The sequence below is a fragment of the Phyllostomus discolor genome, chromosome 9 (assembly GCF_004126475.2).
Source record: "Phyllostomus discolor isolate MPI-MPIP mPhyDis1 chromosome 9, mPhyDis1.pri.v3, whole genome shotgun sequence".
Taxonomy (NCBI): Eukaryota; Metazoa; Chordata; class Mammalia; order Chiroptera; family Phyllostomidae; genus Phyllostomus; species Phyllostomus discolor.
In genome coordinates, this window is record NC_040911.2 from 91,695,852 (window position 1) to 91,716,348 (window position 20,497).

General features: G+C 44.8%; 1 protein-coding gene across 1 annotated transcript in view; it reads right to left on the reverse strand.

The window, feature by feature from the left end:
• Window positions 1-20,497, reverse strand: part of ZHX3 (zinc fingers and homeoboxes 3) — a 102,996-nt gene that overhangs the window by 23,314 nt on the left and 59,185 nt on the right.

Sequence of the window (20,497 nt, forward strand, 5' to 3'; positions counted from 1 at the left end):
TACAAAGAGCAACAAGTGAAAAGGTTCGTGGCTAAATGGGGTTGAAGCAGAGGCCCCTGAAGGATCTGTGACCGGGCTTGAATACCAGGAGAACTTGACATTCAAACCTCTAATAAATACAGGCTTTAGGTTCAACTGCTGTGTAACTTTAGGTACACATGGACACTTCACCTACATCTAAATATAATACTTACAACTAAACATACTCCACCTGTCTCCAGCTCACATACAGAGCACTGAACTAACTCAGAAACATCCAAGACAGAGGACAGCGACAATCATCCCTGCAGAGCAGCCTCTTTCCCAGTTAAAACACCCTACAGCGACCTGTCACCCTGCCTCCATTTGAGTATCCCCACGGTCTGAGACTTGGCATCACATATGACAACTTGAAAGTTCCTTTCTTAGCTGGACCGATCCCCGGGTTTTGGAGCTGCCCTTTGAACTGACACAAAACAAGTCAACGCTGCTCACTGTGTGATCAGCCAGCCCACTCTCCTTCTACATGTCAGCCTGTCACACAGTCCACGGTCGTCATTTCATCCCTCACTGTCACCTCCGCACATAACCAGCTGGATTCATTCCACACTCTCTAGTGACCTGCTCTTTGAATACATTTTAATTTGTCCACGTCGCTCTCAGAATGTGGCAATTAGAACTGAACATGCTTTTGAAGGTAGCCCAAGCAGGGAATTCAACAGAAACAGTGTTTTAATCGTTCTACGACCACTGCTAGCAACAGGAAAAATCTGTCTGAGTAGCAGTTCTGCTTTCCTTCCCTCCCTACCCAGACGAGAAATCTGAGACCCAGGGGGACCAGGCGGCGCTGCAGGAACTTGGCAGCACTGGGGTTCTTTCATCACAAGGCCATGTGAGGACACGTTTTCACACACTCATTTACAATTCTGATGGAGGAGTTCTGGGCTTTCTTCTCTTTTGCCTCTCTGAAGCCTACCTTCTTGTTTAAGGAAGAAATGTTTCAGTTTCTTGTTCTTTATTATAGCCATGCCACCCGGGATCACAGCTGGTGGCCAATGAGGCTCTTGCAGACTCCCAAGGGCCTCCGTGGTGACGGCACCTGAGACCCTGCCACGTCTGTAACACCTCTCTCCCTCAGAATCACAGCCCTTGAGCGGTCTTCTCTGAACACCCATGTTAAATATCTAAGTCAGTCCCCAACCTCCACGCTGATCAGTCATCCTCTGTAACAGCACCCTAATTGTTTCTCTACGACATTTATCCAAACTCATCACTGGATCTTTATTTGCTGCTTCTTCTGCTTAATGTCACTCACCCTGGCTGGCTCTGTTAAAGTCAGGGCCTAGGTCCGCAGTATCCCCAGCATCCGGCACAGTGCCTGACACACAATGTAATTTTCACTGAATGACTGGATGAACAAATGGGAGCCGAGCATGCGGTTAAGAACTCCAATATCAGACAGAGTTGGGTGTGTATCCAAGAGCCCTACTATTACAAGCTGTGTGCTCCTGGGCAAATGACTTCACTCCTCATGGTCTGACCCCTCAATGGTAAAATGGAGAAAATAATGCCTGCCTCACAGAGCGGACGCGATATTCAGTGCACAGAAAGCGCCAGTGTGCCGCCTGGTGCACAGTGAGCGCTCAGCAAGTCACAGTTACTGCTGCTGCTCTCATGCCACCATCTCCCACTCGGAGGCTGCTCACTGGGGAATGACAATTAACTAACAGTAATAGCAAAAGGCACACCGGCTACTTTATCCTGTTCACTTTTGTTTGAACTGTGGTAAAAAAAAGAAACACATACAAAACTTACCATTTTAACCATTAAGAAAATTTTTTTATCCCCACCTGAGGACATTTTTCCACTGATTTGAGAGAGAGAGAAACATTAGTGCATAAGAGAGGCATCAGCTGTTTGCCTCCCATATGCACCCAGCCCAGGGACTGTATGTACCTAGATCGGGGATTGAACCCAGAACCTAGGCATGCATCCTGACAGGGAATGGAACTGGCAACCCTACGGCTATAGGACAATACTCCAGCCCACTAAGCCCTACTAACCAGAGCCATTTTAACCACTGTTGAGTGTGCAGCACAATAGCGTTAAGTACATGCACACTGTTGTACAACCGGTCTCTGGAACTCTGTTCACCTTGTGAAACTGAAACTCTATATCCATTGTACAATAATTCCCTTTTCCCCTTCCTTCCCCTCTGGCAACCACAATTCTACTCTCTGTATCTAAGAGTTTGACTGCTTTACCATCTCATATAAGTGGAATCAGACAGCATTTGTGTTTACGTGACTGGCTTATATCACTTATAATAATAGCCTCAAGGTTTATCTGTGTTGTACCATGTGACAGAATGCCCTTCCTGTTTTTAAGGCTGAGTAATATTCCATTGTATAAGCTACACTTTCTTTATCAACTCATCCGTTGATGGACGTTTACACTGCTTCCATCTGTTGGCCACTGTGAGTAATGCTGCTATGAACACGGGTATGCAAATATCTCTTTAAGACCCGGCTTTCCATTTTGGGGGTATACATCACTTTTTTGTTAAGCTTCCCAACATCCAATGATGCCAGGGGACAGCCCTACCAGTCTTCACCTCTTTGCTCTTGGCAAAATTATCTCCCTCTCAAGCTTGCTCCCTAGTCCCTTCAGATGTCCCCCAGGTTTGGTTTTTTTTTTATTATTATTATTTTAAATCTTCACCCAGGATATGTTCACTGATTTGGGAGAGGGAAGGGAGGGAGAGAGAGAGAAACATTGGTGCGAGGGAGAAACACCGATCAGCTGTCTCCCGTATGTACCCTGACCAAACTAACAACCTTTTGATGTACAGAATGGTGCTCCAATCAACTGAGCCACCTGGCCAGGACAGGTCCTCTATTTTTAGGTGAATTCCACAGGTTAAATTTTTGAATTCATTTCCTTGCCAAGAAGGGAAGGAAGCCATTAAGCCTTTCCACCTCTCTCTGTTGGAAAATCTCCAGGTCCCTGACCCAGGGGAGGACGCTGGCCCAGACCTGAGCAGAACTGAGCTGCAGGAAACTAGGGTCCAGTGCCCTAGGACGATGCGGGGCTGTGGCACGGCCTCGGCTGGCCCATGACGACTTCAATAACATTCCCTTTGTAAGTAATGTTTTAAATGCTGTTAGTACTTCATCAAGAAGTTAGTAGCTTCCCTTGACAAGATAACAAACATTCGTTGGGTTTATCAGCCTTGTGACTCAGAGCCAGGATATTTCTATGCAAATGCACCTCCAATCTAATGAAGCCCAACTGAAGGGACCAACTGGATTTGATCCAAAGAAGTTCCACATTTTCCCAGAACTCCTGGGGGTCACAGCACTTTCACATCATTGTCCTGAGGGGCAGCAGAACAGAGGTGTAAAGCACCAGGTGGAAGATACACTGGGAGCCTCTGGGGGTGCTTGGCTATGTCCTGAGGGACCTTAGGGTGCCAAGACCACCCAAGGGTAGGGAGGAACAACAGGCCTCAGCACCTGAGCCTTCTCTAGTCTATAAAGCAGTGAAGTCAAGCACTTCAGGAAAGAGTGGCTATGATTGTGCAAAATATAAAATTCCATTAACTATTTCTCTATAATCAGTGTCAAACCAGGAATAAAGAACATGTCCCCCTATTCCCATCTCCACCCTCTTCCTAGATATGTGAGGGCACACACACAGGCATGCATGTGCATGCACACACGCTCACCACTGACACCCTCAGGAGAGTGTAGGGAGGTGTAACTTCTGGTGCAAACCAGTAGCGTATTTATTTTCTTTCCATGAGATTTCGGGAGCCTAAATAAAGTTTCTAGGGACTTCTCTTGATGGCATATATGAGAACTGATGTGATGTGCTTACCACCATAAATTTGGTAAAAGTTACACTTACCTGTTTTCAAACCAAAATATTTTTTAATATTATATGTTGATTTTCTGGTGGTGGTAGTGGGTGTATGATAACCTGGGACAATAAAATTTCACCTGACTTTACTTAAAATACCACTTAACTTGCATGAGAACAGAAGTCATTGCCTTCACGGGCCCTCTCCCACAGAGCCAGCCTCCACTGCCCCACTTCTTTAACTTCCCTGCTCAATCAGCCTCTGGCACACTGAAGCTCCATTCCATCCTCCCATTCTGCCCAAACTACTTGCACCAAGGTCAACGGTCAAGTGGCTCTCTCCAACTCCTTGGCGAGTCTCAAAGTCATTTAGGCCCCAAAGGAGGTCAAGACTCATGCCTCTAAAAGCTCTCCACAAGTGAGCAAAGTCACCCCTGCCCGGCACTTTGCAATCTCTTGTACCCAAGTGACCTCCAAATCACCCTCACTAGGCTTGAATTTTCTGCCAAGCTCCAAATGCATCACTTCTAACTGCCATTGGTCCCTGTGGGTTTTTGAAAGCTGTGCACATAGTTTCTGCCTTCCCTTACCTTGGCATTTACCTCTCAAAAACCAAAACCAAAACAAAAACAGAAAAAACAACCGAACCGAAACAAAATAAGCAAACAAAACATGCAGCCCCGTCCTGTTCTACTACCTAGATCTCCATCTCACTTCTCCAAGCCAGAGATCTGATCTCCATCATTCCTGCATCCTTTGTGCAGCCTTCTCATGTCTTCCCCTTACCCAGCTGCCATCACATCCTATCAATCTAAGAGTATTTCAGATCTGACCTACTGTCTCCAACCTTGTGAGACACCGTCCAGTGGTTAAGGGCTTAAGCTCTGGAGCCACACAGGCCTGGTTCATATCCTGATTCTGCTACCTATGAGCTCTGGGACCCAAGGCATGGTGCTGGTGCCTTCTCTGTCTCCATTTCCTCCTCTGTAAGTGGAGATAACAGGCTCCATCTCTCAGAGTTGCTGCACGAATTAAGATGTGGATGTGAGGAGTGCAACGCCATGCCTGACACATGGCAAGTACACCACAGGCAAGGACTACTGGCGTCATCCTTGAGTCTTTTACCATAATCCGGTCCTTCTTCAGTTCTGTAACAGCCCTTCAAGCTCCCATTTCTAATGTTGCCACCAGAGTCAACAACATACTCAAAAACAAATCTGTTCGTGTCACTCCTTCATTTAAAGAATTTCAGCTGGCTTCCTACTCCAGTCAGAAGAGTCTACACATAAGCCGTTCGATGCGAGAGCCTCTAGCCACATGTGGCTATTCAGCACTTTAAGTGGCTTGTCCAAATTGAGATGTACAATATGGATAAAAGACACACCAGGTTGAAGACATAGTATGAAAAGAAATGTAAAACAGATCAGTAATTTTTTAAGACTTTATTTCTTTTTAGAGAGAAGGGAAAGGAGGGAAAACGAGAGGCAGAGAAATATCAATGTGTGAGAGATACAGCAATCGGCTGCCTCTCGCACGCCTCCAGCTGGGAACCTGGCCCACAACCCAGGCATGTGCCCTGACAGGGATTTGAAACAGCGACATTTTGGTTCACAGGCCGGCACGCGATCCACTGAGCCACACCAGCCAGGGCTCAATAATATTTTAATAGGAAAGAGTTCTTTATTTAAAGAGGAACAGAGCAAATGTGGTCTAAATCTTTTTAAAAATTCTTTTAGCATTCTGCACACTAACAGAAGTAAAAGAAAATGACTAAAACTTAAATATGAAAAAATTCTTTACAATTACATCCATGATTTTATACATTTATTTTATTCATGTTAGTGAAAAATCACCAGCTTATGAAATATGACAAAGTATATAAAAAAGAACCAAAAGATCTCATAAAATACATATCCAAGTATGAAAAGTACTGTACTTTTGATGTCCTCACATCCTTCTCTGCTGTGTGCATATGTGTAACACACTGTTTCCTTAACCAAATGCACCCATTCACACTTTCTTCTGTCTGCTCCAAGGCTACATTCATGTAGCTACCCAGGCAAGCCAGGACCCCTCGATGATCCGGTCCAGAAATTAATTTCATCACAGCTGGTCGTCCAGTGATTTGCTTTAAGAAGTCACTGGGGTTTGCTTCTGAAGACTCATTTTAACAATCCCTACTGGAAATCTCGTGCCTGGGACCCCGAATCCCCAATCTCGGCGGCCCACAAGCCTGGCCTCTGCTGATAGTGGGGTGAAACCCTGATCCAGTATCTTTTAAACCACCTTTAAATTATCTTTTTAAATCAACATGCTTTTAGTTTTTGGCAGTTTCTCATTGTTTCTTAGTCCCTTTCCTCAGGGCTCCTTTCTTTTTCTCTTTCCCATCTGAAACTTTATGGTCTCAGAAGTCCTTACAACTTTTTTGGAAGAAGGGGGTTTTTAAAAAATATTATGGTAAAATACACATAATGTGAAATTTACCTCATTAGCCATTTTTAAGTGCACAGTTCAGTGGCATTAAGTGCATTCACACTGTTGTGTGATCATCACCACCAGCCATGTCCAGGCCTCTTCTCACCTTGCAAAACAGCAACTCTGTACACATTGAACATGCACTCGTTCCCTTCCCTGGCCCCTGGAAACCACCACTGTGCTTTCCATCTACGAATGGGACCACTCTAGGTGCCTCATGCAAGTGGAAGCACACAGTGTGTTTGTCCTTCCGTGACTGGTCTGTTTTACTTAGCACAGTGTCTTCAGGGTTCATTCATGTTGTGCCAATTTCCTCCCTTTGTGAGGATGAATAATGTTTCATTGTACTGTATCTGCCACATTTTATTTGTCCATTCATCCATCATTGGACACTTGCTTCCATTTTCTGGCTATTGTGAAAAGTGCTGCTGTGAACCTGTGTACAAATATTTCCTTGAGTCCTTGCTTTCAATTCTTTAGGGTATATACCCAGAAGTAAAATTTTGCCCAAGAAGGTAAATGGTAATGGCAAAAGTACAATAAAAAATAATAAATAAATTTTACATAGAAGTGGAATTGCTGGATCAAACAGTAATTCTATGTTCAACTTTCTGAGTAACTGCCATACTGTTTTCTATAAAAGTTGCACCATTTTACAGGCCCACCAACAAGTGCTAATTTCTCCACATCCATACCAACATTAGTTATTTTCTGGGGTTTTTTTTAATAGCAGCCATACTAATGGGTGTGAGGTGGTATCTTGTTGTGGATTTGATTTACATTTCCCTAGTGGTTAGTGATAGGGAACATTTTTTCATGTGCTTATTCACTATTTGTACAACTTCTTTTGAGAAATGTGTATTCAAGTCCTTTGCCTATTTTTAACAAGTTGTGTTTTGTTGTTGAGCTGTAGGAATTCTTTATATATTCTGGATATTAACCTCTTATTAGATATATGATTTGCAAATAATTTCTTCCATTCCACGGGTTGGCTTTCCACGCTATTGAATGTGTCCTTTGAAGCACAGAAGTTTTTAATTCTGATGTAATATAATTTATCTATTTTTTTCTTTTGTTGCCTTGCTTTGGTATTATGGCCAAGAAATAATTGCTAAATCAAATGTCATGAAGCTGCCCTGGCCGAGGGGCTCAGTTGGTTAGAACATTGTCCCATACACCAAAAAGACTGCAGATTCAATTCTCCGTCAGGACACATAGCTAGGTTGTGGGTTCAATCCCCGGTTGGGGTGCATATGAGAGGCAACCAATCCGTTTCTTTCTCTTTGTCTGTCTGTCTCCCTCTGTCTATCTTTCTCTCTCTATCTCTCCCCCCACCCCCAAATATCAATAAACATATCTTTGGGTGAAGATTTTTTTTTAAATGTCATGAAGCTTTTCCATTTTCTTTTGTTTTCTAGTTTTAGCTTTTACATTCAGGTCTGTGATCTATTTTAAGTTAATTTTTGTATACGGTGTAAGGGAAAGATCCAACACCATTCTTTTGTATGTGGATATCCAGTTTTCCCAGCGCTAGCTGTTGAAAAGACTGTCCTTTTTCTGCCCTGGCTGGTGTGGCTCAGTGGAATGAGTGCCAGCCTCTGAACCCAAGAGTTGCCAGTTTAATCCCAGTCAAGGTACATGCTGAGGTTGTGGGCCAAGTCCCCACAGGGGCGTGTGCAAGGCAACCACACATTGATGCTTCACTCCTTCTCTTTCTCCCTCCCTTCCCCTCTCTCTAAAAATAAATAAATAAAAATTTTAAAAAAGAAAAGACAAGAATATCCTTTCTCCATTGAATCTTGTCAGTGCATTTGACCCTATCTATGAAGGTTTATATCTGGGCTTTCTATTAGATTTCACTGGTCTATATGTCTTCGTGAATAATTTTTAATATTAGATATATATCGAGATAACATTTTGGATATATTGGGTTAAATACACTCTTCAAATTAACTTCATCTGTTTATTTTTATTTTTTCAATGTTTCCTAAAACATTTTCAGTCACACATGTGGCCTGCATCATGTGTCTGCTGGACAGTGGTACTCGGGATGCTCTGAACTTGGGCCACCGAGCAGTGTGGAGAGCAAGAGCTGACACCACAGGATTTAGTGAGAGTCTGCAAGCTCCCTTCCTTCTGTTACTACAGTGCTCCGGGAGCAGGAGAGCCCCGTGGTCAACCATTGAGGGTTTTGAATCAGGTCAGCTCAGGTTTCAGTTTCAAGACCTGTCCTGTCTAATACAGTGGCCACCAGCTATATAAGCCTATTGAGTACTTGAAATGTGGCTACTGCAAATTGAGATGTGCTGTAAGTATGAAATTCAGATGAGATTTCAAAAACTTACTATAAAAAGGTGGTGTAAAATATCTCAATAATCTTTATCACATGTTGAAATATTAACATTTTTGAAAGACTGAGTTAAATAAAATATATTATTAAAAGTAGACTCATTTATTTTGAATAGGTTTTTTTTAGAGGAGTTTTAGGTTCACAGCAAAATTGAGCGCAAGGTATAGAGATTTCCCATATCGCCCCTGTCCCTACACATGCGCAGCCGCCCCCATCACCAACATCCCACCCCAGAGCGCCACACGTGTTACAGCCGATGAACCTGCGCGGACGCGTCGTTGGCACCCAAAGTCTGTGGTTTACATTATAATTCGTTCTTAACGTTGTACATTCTAAGGGTTTGGCCAAATTTATAACAAGATGTATCCACCACTACAGTATCATATAGAGCAGTTTCAGTGCCCTAAACACCCTCTGTGCTCCACATAGTCACCCCTCCCTCCCTCTTCACCCCTGGCAGCCAAGATGTTTTTACTGTCTGCCTTTTCCAGAATGTCACACAGTTTGAATCACAGAGTATATAGCCTTCTTGGATTGGCTTCCTTCACTTAGCAATACGCATTTAAGATTCCTCCATGTCTTTTCAAGGCTTGATAGCTCATTTCCTTTTATTTTTGTTTTTAAAAATGTTGCTCCGAGAATTTTAAAATGACATGTGCAGCTCACGTCATATTTCTATTGGACACCTGTTGGCTTGACGTGGGCTGTTTTTCAGTCTGGCATCGGCCTGCCTCTCCACCAACTCAAGTTCATGCTCAGCTTCACCCAGTTCACCGCATGCACCCTGACACGCCAGCCACCTTGCCTGCATGTGCACTAGAGTCCCCCACTAGAGACTTCTTTAACTCCCCTGTCCCTAACGGCTAATTCATGTTCAGACCCAGCTCAAATATGACATCTTCAGTGACGCCTTTCTAAACCTCCACTGCACTGAAGTCACCTTTCATTGTACTTTGTAATTTTTTCTTTTTGGTTATGTGTTTGACTTTCCCTCTAAACTGTGGATTGTGAACTCCTTGGAGTAAGAAACTGTATTTTGTTTATCTTTGGGTCCTCAATCCCCAGCACAGAACCTGACACTTAGTAGGCACTCACATATGTTGAGTGAATAAATGAATGAAGGAAACACAACAAAATTCAGATTATCCCACAATAAGGGACAATATACCCACTTAACAGTCACACAGCTCAGGAAAGCATCCTAAATGCAACACACCAGCTGCAAACGTGTATCAATCAAAAGCTAGATTTATTTACAAGCTAAAATTTGTGTTTTATATCAAATCAACACCTTAGTAACATTTATAAAGCACGTCACAATCTAGTGATGGTAATCGGCTCTTTAACTGTTAGCGGATTCTGATCGCCTTGGAAATGCGGGGACTGGCTATGGAAACTGGATGGTTAAAACAACCACATTCCATACCCATTAGCTGACAGCCCAGACCCCACCAGAATGGAGGCACTGGACTGAGCCTTTGATGTAGTTCCCAAAGAAAGCCACCAAGATGATTAAAGAGTTGGAACATGAGATTTATGGGGAATGGCCACAGGAACAGAGACAATTTTGCCTAGACAAGAGAAAAGGCCGAAGGGTGACTTAATAACCATCTTCAATCATTGTTATTACACAGATGATGGTGACCAGATGGTCTTCGTTTCCACCAAAGAGAACATTGAAAATGGACTTAAGCTGCACCATAAGAAAACTCTAGTTTTAAAGAAAGGATTTAATGGCTAAGAACGAGTACACAGCAAAGCAGACCCAAAGAGTGTGTGGTAGCCATTTCCAAATGCCTTTATCATGCTAAGAAAGCAGCAAAGGGGTAGTGTGGTTGGGCCTTCACAACCCCTGCTTGAAGGCATATCCTCAACTGGCTCATCCTCAGATGAATCAAGTAACATACAGCCATAGGAATGGAAAAGACCTAAAGATATGAAAATTGAAACACAGCACCCTCTGGTGTACATAACTGTATTTCAGTCGAGCGAGATTTGACATGCATCAGTATTTCTCAAAATAGAAGGTCTAAACCATGATAGCGTTAAGAGAAACATACACCAGGATGATTCTAGTATTCATTTAGTCACTACATCCAACTTTATCAAGCACCTACTATGCGTTTCCTCCTTTGGTGCCAGGAAGGTGCTTACACAGACAAGCTCAACTTCTGTAAACATTAAACAGGGCTACCTCCAATCCACTCTTGAATGCTGAATTCACACTTGGATACGTAAGCTGGTACATGGACATCTCGTGCTGAGGCATGACAATGCTGCCTACCAGATCATTTCAATTTTGCCATGCATCAAGGAGTACATTATACACACAAGTTAGGGAAAGCCGGAATGGGGTACTCTTCCGACAGGTCCCGCTCCCTGCCGTGGTGTGCACAGCCCTTCCTTATCAACCCGGATCTTTCTGTACCCTGAATGCCAACAGGACATCCTCCTAGGCTATATGCTCGAAAACTTCTTCCCTCTACTCTCCTCTTATTTTTAAGCACAAGAGGCATTCCGCCAGCTAAAAGAATTTGAGAATCAATCAAGAATGTTTTGAGCTCCTCCCCAGATCTTTACTCCTCTTGGTGCTGGGTGGGAACTTCATTTAAGTGACACACATACTTTACTCATATGACTCACTACTGCTAAGCAGCTGGTGTGTCCTAGATAAACACAGCACAGGCCCTGTGCCTGAGACTCACAGTCCAACGGGGGAGACAGAGACACAGGTAAAAATAGGTAAGTTGAAGCTCAAAGCTGTAAGTACTAACAGGAAAAGTAAAAGGCAGTGAAAACACCAGAGAACTTTATCTGGGCATTCCTCAGGACATGGGAGCAGGACTTGAATCCTGTGGAAGCAGGTCTTAAAGGGTGAGAAGGTGCCGTCCAGGCAGAGGACACAGGAGCACATACCATTTCAAGTGTAAAGATACCTCAAGGCCTAAAAAATAAAGTATGCCCCCCTCCACCAGCACATCACCATTTGGAGGGTGGAGCCATGTAACACACTTCCTCTTATTCCAAAGGTCTCTTTGAGGAAACACGAACACTTGAACAACCCAACTCCTACACATTATACACAGCACATGCCTAAGTGGCAGCAAGCAAACAAAACCCAAGCACACTAGGCACTGGTCTGATGGAGGAGAGACCAGGCTGATGGGGAGAGCACTGGGAGGCCAGCAGGAATTCCTCTGGCATCAGCAGCCTTGCTCCTTGCCCATCCCCCTGGAACACTGGGGACGATGCCCTGTAACGCGGGTACAAGCTTCCCCTCCCACGAGATGATGGGCTGAAGTGAAAGCTGTATCTTTTTATCACCATGCCTTTATCACTCAGTGAACGTGGAGCTCAAACAAAATTTAATGAACAAGTTAAGTGCTTAGTTCATATGCATGACCAGAATTTAAAAGAGCAGAGCTCTGGGCCGGCAATCCTGAACACCTCCTCTACCTACTTCCCCTTGTTTTGCTCTTCCTTGTAAGCCATCCCTCCTCATCCCATTCATGCTTCCCTATCCTTTCACTTTCTCCTAAATAAACTCTTACCCTCTGACTGGGAAAAAGGGCAGATATTCTTGTTCCCAGTTAAGAGTGACCTATGTCAAAATGAAACCACCAAGCCAAAGAGGTAACAAGGAACTGGCTTCTCGCACACGCAGAAGAATGTGAGATTACTGCCTCACGAGGGAAACAGAGAAACCCAACCCGATTACTGTGTAAAAATAGGTCACTGCTTGAGTACAGCCCTTTGGGTTACTGGCAGCCAGCGCCTTTTGCTTGACTCCAGTGTCACAAGAAAGTGGCAGCACAGTCTTAGAATAAGGGCTCCACAGCCAGCTGGCCACCTCAGCCTGGCCCTCCTGTGGCATTCTAGAAGCAGACGTGAAGCACCAGAGTTCGTATGTTTTGTTTTGAACTAACTGGGACATAATTCAAGGTTGTCCTTGTAAGAAGTCTCTCTCCCTTGCATGCAGCTGTACTTTATTTAGCAGGAAAGAAATGAATAGAGTTCAGCTAGCTTGCTTATACCTATGTAGAGCCAGCAGCAGCCTGTTTTCCATGAGCTACAATTATAAGTTATTATTATTATTCCAATGCTTTTAGAGAGAGAGGGAGAAAGGGAGAGAAACATTCACTGGTTGCCTCCAGTATGCTCCCAGACCAAGGATCAAATCTATAACCTACATATTTGTTCTCAACGGGGATTGAACCTACAACCCTTTTCAACTTGATTTCTGACAGTTCTGAATGATGGCTGTTCTATATTTTAGTTGTAATCTTGATGTGGTTGTGCAAAGAGGCAGGCCACATCTGCCTATGCTACCATCCTGACCAGAAGACGTAAACAAACACTGTCTGCTATGGGAGGGAGTGGGGGAGGTAGAAGGGATGTTGGGATGGGGACCATTAGAATGTCCTCTGCATCTCACCTGGTACCAAATTTGACTCTGAGATGCCAGTATCAGGGGCAAACACAGAAGTGCATTTTAAGGGACACTTGATCATTTAACAAAGGCTAATATTTATTCTTACATAGAGACAAATTTTCTTGTAGGTAAACTCAAGGAGAATCATGTCTTGGAGCTCTATGTAGGGGAAAATTGGTAAAGGTGAGGAGAGCAGGCCGAGTTTGGAAAGATATTGAAACACACTCAGAAAGGCCATCCTTTTACAGCAATCCCCCAGAAGGCAGAGGAGGTGACAGTAAATCTTAACCAAGTGAAACTATCTCAGCACACGGCTGAGATGAAACGGTCCAGATGCTTTCCTTTCAAATGATCTAATTTACTGCAAAGAATAGGGGCTGACTTATCTTAGACTCCTTCTTATGTATCAAATTTCTAAAAATGAGCTCATCCCCACATGATGAGTTAGTGGTGTGAGCCCTGTGGATGCTGATGGCCAGTGGATCAGTTACCATCTGTCCCCAGGCCTCTGACCCACGACTTACTCATGTAGTATTTCTTCATTCATTAGCCGCTGATAAAAATGGAAGGCCAATTACATTTCTGCAGGCCTTAGGACATTTCACAGCTATCCCAAGGATGGAGTCAGTTTTCTTTGATGTGCACAGACTTCCTCTCTGCTCTAAAAATAAGGCCATATGTAGAGGAAGTAAGTGCAATTCTCTGGGCAAACCCAGGCTGGTATTTGCACTCTTGGATATTTATATGGCTTTTATAACCCAGGGTCTAGGAGTATGTGAACATTGCCTGTGCCCACAGGATCAAGTGTTACTAACCTCTTACACCGTGGAAAAAGGTGAATGTAATATAATGTCTGAACAAAATGCAACACCACTTCCTCTGGGCTGGTCTCCGTGTACCAGAAAGCCGTGGGAGTGAATGGATGCGGTGTCCCTCTCATGCCTCAGCAGCTGGCTTCCTTACAAAGCAGCTGACTTTTGGTGACTTGGGTCAGTGCAGACCTCCCGAACTTCAGGGCACAGTTCTAGGGCCTCAGTGATGCAAGAGGGGTAGGCATGCCTCCTTATCAAGCAGTGGGCAGTCAGGAGTGCATGGGATCGCCTCTGCTTCCGTGGGATTAGGGAAGTCTTGGCACTCTAGTACTTCTCCAGGGAACAGGATGTGCTGTTGGCCTGGTGCCGGTAGGGCTCTGCTCACTCTTATAAGGTGTCATGGTGGGATGCTCTCTGGAATTGAGATCGCTGCCAACAAGGCAACAAGAAACAATTCTGTTTTCAGGGTCTCATCTGGGGCCCTGGATTCATTCTTCAGTTTCAATTCACATTTGACTGACCACTGTGTATAGGGTTCTGTGCTAACATCTCCTCATGGCTTCAAACAATCCTGGGAAATGAATATTATTACCTCTACCTCACCTGCGTGGAAGCCAAAGCTCAGAAAGGTTATGTCTGTTGTCACAGAGCTGGGACATTATAGTTGGGCACCAGAGTGAATTTCCTGATGCCACATCTGGTGTTCATTCTACATGGGGTCATTGACTCTCCTAGCCCAAAGGTTGGGGCCTGGGAATGTTATCATATAAACTGGGGTGTAGTCATCCTCATTATGGCCAAGCTCCTACTCTGCTCTCAAAAGATAAAGAGGAAATCATGTTAAAGGGGGCTACCAGAAGGCAGAGGGCAGTAAGTGTTGCAATGAATGCACACAGCAGTTTGGAAACCCTAGGGCAAGGACCTGCTCTGACTGGAGTAGGGATGAGGAATGACCTCAGAAGGTAAGGCCATCCCCTGACTGGAGTAGGGATGAGGAATGACCTCAGAAGGTAAGGCCATCCCCTCCCTGGGCAGGAGGAGCTTTTGAGGTTAACAAAAGCCCCCAACACAGACATGGAGGCAGGCAAGTGCAAAGAAAGGGATGTATGGGAAACCCCTTGGATCAGGGTTTCTCAACCTTGGGGGGCTGTCCTGTGCACTGTAGGAAATTTGGCAATGGCCCTGACCTTTACCCACTATGGGCTATTAGCACCTCCTGCCCGCTCCCTTATTGTGACAATTTTTAAAATCTCCAGACATTACCATGTGTCCCCTGTTGAGAACCACTGCCTCAGATGAACAACTGGGGCCTGGCTGGATGTGGGGGCTGGGGAGGAGTAGTGTAAGAGGGAGAGACTGCGACCAGATGGGAGAGGGAAAACCGTGTGCCCCAAGTGTCTTCTGATCAACTCCTTTGGCTGTGGGCCCTGACGACATTAGGACAAACACAGCCAAAGGTGATCCCACACTGAGGTCCCTTTGAAGAATGCCCAGCAGAAGCCTGGCTGGGAGTAAAACATCTACAGGAGGAGAGGAAGATCCTAGGCCTAGGCTGTCTGGAAAGGGCAAACCCTCACTTTCTTTTCTCCTTCCAGGAAACAGGAGCCAGAGAGGAAGACATGCGAAGTGCTACAGGAGCCTGGAACTCCCAAACCTATCTGGGAGGATTGAGGGGCCTGGATTAGAACTACTGAGCTGTGATGCATCTAGGATTGCAATGTCGTCCCTTCCTTCACAGGCCACGTCCCAAGCCTGCATCCTGCACCCTCGGGCAGCGTGCTGTTGCCGTGAAAAGTAGGAAGGAATCAGGATACTTACTCTTGGGAGCAGGGCGGGAAGGAAAAAGGAGAAGGGGGTAAAAGCAAGGGGATTTGAAGTTCAAGAGAGATGCACTGACAGAGTTTATAAAGGGGACCTTGTTGATCAGTAAAGAGAAGAAAGAGTAAAACTGTGCCTGGGGGTTTGAGAAAAGGAAAGAAGCAAAGAAATGCATCTTTACAAAATGCTCAGTGCCAGTTCTGGGAAAGGTGCCTTGCATGGACATTCTACTTCAGAGCTTCATATTAGTATCTATGAATGATGTGGGTATTATCGTCTTTTTATAGCAGAGGCACAGGAGGTGTAGGGAGGCAAGTGGTTTCTCTTTGTTGACAGGCGGAGGGGCCTTCCAGTATGACCACAGGCCCCAGGCGTGGTGGGTGAGTTCCTCCAGACTGAGCGACCTCTGGGCTCGAGTCCACAGCTTCTTGCTCCACGGGAGCTGTGGCTGCTTGCTTGTCTGTCTCCTCCACCAGCCCAGATGGTCAGGGGCTGTGTTTTGGATTCTGTGTCTCTCCATTTCCAGGCACAGGCCCCGCAGCCACGGAGGAAGCAAGCGAGAGCTAACACCGAGGGGAACAAAGGACGCGCCGAGGCCGGCCGTGTGGATCTCCAGCAGAAGTGACGAGCACACCCGGTTACATAAGTGCTCTCCCTCGCTCCGCTCCGCAGCCGCTTGAGGAAAGCAGGGCTGCCTCTCCTTTCCTGTGCTATATATAATCTGCTCTGGCAGGGCGGCGGGCTGCAGTTCCACGGCTCTGTCACATTAGGTATTAATTTTTTCTTAAAAGCCCAGCAATGGATTTTTTAAAACTTCTGATGCCACAAAATAGTAATTCAAACTTAGCTTAAGATTTAAATACTTTCCCCACATTTCCAGCATTTTTTCTACCTCAAAAAATGGTCTTTTTTCCCGGCTCTGCTTTGAGAAGCAAAGGAAGGGTGCAACGAGATGCTGAAGAGACAGCCTGCCACACTCCGTAATTACAGACTTGGATGCAGGAGCCTCAAGGCTCCAATCCCCAGTGGGACAGCATTTCCCTTTGGTAACTAAATAGGGGCTGACCCATTAACCAAAACTCTATTGCTGACACAGAGTAGGTCAGGTTTGTTTCTGGTCCATTCCCATCTGCCTCCTAGGCCCTAGCCCTGGAATTCATGGCCCCGTGACCATAGCTAGAATGAATACTTCATAGAAAGAAACATCCATTTGCCCTGGGACTTGATTGAAGATGGTTTTTGCTTAATAAATCTCTTCTTTAGCTTTAGTACAGTTACAAGAAGAGTGTTTTCTGAGGCCTTTAAAAACACACATTTACTAAAAATTACCATAGTAGCTGCATGCCAATTCTAAAAGCTTTTCTAATTACTGAAAGGCATAGTTTGTTATTCAAATATAAATTGTTACATATAGACACCACTTGAACATTAAAAATTATATTTCTTTAAGTATATTCAATCATGTATACTTTTTGCTAATTTGGTTGGGCCTTCCCCCCACACAAGTTTTTCCAAAATGGTGAACTATTAAGAAATAAAATTGTGTGTTTGATATTTACGTGGGACAGCAGGTGAAGAAGGAAAAAAAAATAGGCTTTAAAAATATTAATTGATTCCTGGCTGGTGTAGCTCAGTGGATTGAGTGTGGGCTGTGAACCAAAGTGTCGCAGGTTCGATTCCCAATCAGGGCACATGCCTGGGTTGCAGGCCACGGCCCCCAGCAACCGCACATTGATATTTCTCTCTCTTTCTCCCTCCCTTCCCTCTCTAAAAAATAAATAAATCTTTAAAAAAAAAACCTACATTAAAAAAAATATTAATCGTACCAGCACTCACACTAAAGTATAAGTATTAGTAGGTTGGTGCGAGCAGTACTCATAGGCACAGCTCATGCAGACAGTACGAAAGGCATCTGGAGACTTGCTGACACTGGAGGCTCCGTTACAGCAAGTGTTGTTCAACAGTGGCCGGTCACTACGGCTGGAGGCAGAGAAACCTGAGTTCCAACCCTGACTTGGCAACTTCCTACTGCAGATAACTGGGTCTTGGATGAAGAATTAACTTTCCAACCTTTTTTTAAATGGGAATGCTATCAGTGTATACAGTGCAAGGTTCGCTCTGAAAACTAAGCAAGAGAGTATATGTGAAAGCACCCTCGTGGAACACTCTGAGGTTTAGCAGAAGTCTTAGGCTTCCCGCCTCCTTCCTGGCTCTCTGCAATCCCCACTCACCGAGGTGGCCCCTGTGCAAGGTTTCTGAGCACTGTCCTCCTCCTCCTCTCGCGTGCAGACGGCACAGTGACTTCCCTGACCTACGCTGCCTGCAAGCACACACACACCATTCCCCTACAGTCCTCTGCATTGCAACCACATCTGCCTTTTCAAGACACAAAGATCATTGTCTTCAGAGGTTCCCTGCAGGACAAAGTCTGCCCACTTGGGCCTGGTGTCATGGTCCTCAATCTGGTCCTTTCTGAGCCCCTGGTTCTTCACACACCCTCATCTTCCCACTCCACCTCTGCCCAGGCCATCCTCCTGTTTCAAGCCCTAACACAGCTCCCACAGCCTACTGTATGAACTTCAAACTGCTTCAAGTGGCATTTGAGACACATGGTATCCAGTCCCCGTCCCTCTCCAGTTTCACTGTCCACCACTCCTTTCCCTCCCTACTGTAGACCAAGCAATTACACTTACAGTGCCTGGAGCCCCCATGCTGTCTCCTCACTCTTCAACTTCACACATACTCCTGTCCTGCCCAGAACACCTTCCTCCTCTCATCTAGTTGGCAAACTCCTAGACAGTCTTTAAACTTCACTCCAACATCTCCCCTTCTGTGTAAGTGTGTAAGGTACTGACTCTGTGCCTGTACGTTTTTCTGTGACTGTGCCTGCCATACTGTAATTATTTTTCATGGCTTTTGTACTTCACTAGACCACTGTGTCTTCTTTGGGGGGTGGAGCCAGGACCCAGTCTTGCACAGAAAAGTTACTTGGGAAATATTTGTACCGTTGAACAGAAGGAGATTCCAACCCAGTGGGAAGGTCACCTGACGTGCAGGTGGACGTGCTACAACACAGTCTGAGACTGGGAGCGTAGGCAGAGGGAGAGTTCGACAGCATCCCATTTAAAATGTCAAAATGTCGGGGCTGCTAGCATTCAGAAAAAGAAACCATTTTCTTTTCTAGAAGTTATATGGCTACAACTCTAAGTCAATTACATTTACCTAAAGCCCGTGGAACTGAAAACTATATTTTTCTCCCCAAAGCCTCATTCTTTTATAAAGTTTCCCGTTCTGTGGAATGATCATGGGCAATCACTTTTGCAGTTTTTGGCGATGCCAGTTTATGGCTATGTTTTTCTGTTCACTGAACTGGCTCATTTCTTCAGGAGAACAAACTGTTCTGCACTGAAGCAGGAATTGGCTGGGTTCTAACAAAAAGATTCCCCCCCCCTCGACAAGTGTTTTTGCAAAAGACCCAAGTCAATTTATAGCCAAGTAACAAAAGGTCAAAAAGGTTAGTCAAGCAATGGGCGTAATTCCTGTGTGTCACAGCCAATAAAGGAAATGGGTGGGAATAAATAGTATGCGATAGTAACCTGGAATCATTTGTGCAAAACTATTATTGTAAAGTATACAAAGGGACCCATGACTTCCAATCTAAAGAATTTCCCACTCTGATGTTTTTAAGGCACATTTACTGGGGAAGAACTCAGATGACCTCGAATTTCTCATTCACAAATGGAAAATGTCAAAAACCTTTCCACACTAATTTATGAAAAATCTTGGTCATTGTTTTACAGCCCTGAAACAGAAATGGTCACATAAAAAAATTAAATAGCTCACAGTTAAATCACAATTAAATAATACAATTTACATGGCTGAATTTAATTAAGAACCTTTGCCAAAAGACAGAGAAAACTGAACAAAAGGATGGGCTAAGAGAAGTCTCTACAAAGGAGATAGTTAATCGGTTTTGGTCACGCTAGAAGTGCGACAAACTACTGCATTATTCAGTGAGCATAAGGACAACAAGAAATGCCTGCCTTTAGAGCAGACATGAAGAACTGACATCACCAGCCAAGCGAGCAGATGAATAACAGCCTGTACTGGGCAGCCAACCAGGCCCAAGCCCATGGGTCTGTGGAGTCAGGAAGCCTTTCAGATTCTGAGACTGTTGGAAGCAACCCTAGCCAGCAACCCCCACCGCCCTGGACCCGCCTCTATCACGATGCCTACAGTACTCACCATTTAAAACAACCTAATCATCCAAAAAACGAACGGTTAAGTAGAACACTGTCATGTTTCAGACAAGATGATGTAACTTGTTTCTCCCCCAGCCTCCTTGCTGAGTACAACTCTAAACCCTGGAAATAACACAAGCGGCAACCAAACAAGAAGTCTGAATGGTAGAAAAAGGGAGGTGAACAGGTTAGGGATCCCAGGGCTGCAGGAACAACAAAGCAGCAGGGCATCTTATGACCATCCCCACAGCAGTTCCATCCTACTAAAAAGATAGCCCAGCCCTGACTGGCGTAGTTCAGTGGATTGAGCGCGGGCTGCGAACCAAAGCATCACAGGTTTGATTCCCAGTCAGGGCACATGCCTGGGTTGCAGGCCATGGCCCCCAGCAACCGCACACTGATGTTTCTCTCTCTCTCTTTCTCCTTCCCTTTCCTCTCTAAAAATAAATAAGTAAAATCTTAAAAAAAAAAAAGGTAGCCCAGACCTGAAGTTCCCCAAGCCGCAGCCTAGCAACAGAAGATAACCCAG